Source organism: Chionomys nivalis, unplaced genomic scaffold (genome assembly GCF_950005125.1).
Source record: "Chionomys nivalis unplaced genomic scaffold, mChiNiv1.1 scaffold_161, whole genome shotgun sequence".
In the NCBI taxonomy this organism is placed as follows: Eukaryota; Metazoa; Chordata; class Mammalia; order Rodentia; family Cricetidae; genus Chionomys; species Chionomys nivalis.
Window position 1 is genome coordinate 56,823 of NW_026646971.1, and position 678 is coordinate 57,500.

Consider the following 678-nt stretch of genomic DNA (forward strand, 5'->3'; position numbering starts at 1 on the left):
CCTCCTCGGGGCCGGGGATCCGGTTCTGGCTTTGCGGGGTCGTGACCTCTCTCTCGGGTGCGGCCTTTGGAGAACGGCGGTCGGTCGTCTCCCGGCGCGTCGCCGGACGCGTCGGGGCCCGTCGCCGCCGGGGGGTCCTTCGGCGGCGGCGGGCGCGTCTGTCTCGGCGGTGGGTCCGTGCGAGAGGGTGCGAGAGAGGCGGGCTTCGCGCGTTTCGGGAACCTCGCGAGGGAAGGAGGCTTAGCGGACGTCCGTCGTCTGCGGCGTGGCGGTGGGTCCGCCGTCCGAGGTGCGTCTGGGGACTCTTCCGGCCCCGTCGTCGTCGTCGTCCTCCGGGAAGGCACGTCTCGTGTGGGGAACCGCCACCGCACCGGGTTGGGTGCCTGGCGGTGAGATAACCCCCACTTGCGTGCTTTTTTTTCCCTCCGGTGCGGCGACGGTGGGGGCTCCGGTCGATGACTCTCCCCGTCCCCGAGGTCCGGCCCGTCCGTGCGTCGTGGGCCGCGGCGTCCCCCCTCCCGTCCCTCGAGGGGAAGACCGTCCGCGTGTCGTCGCCTCTCTCCCCCTCCCGCCTCTCCCGCCGCGTTTCCGAGCACGCGCGCGGCCCGGCTTTTCGCGGTGTCCCGGTCCCCTCCGCCTCCGCCTCTCGTCCGGGGGGTGGCCCGCCGCCCGTCTCTC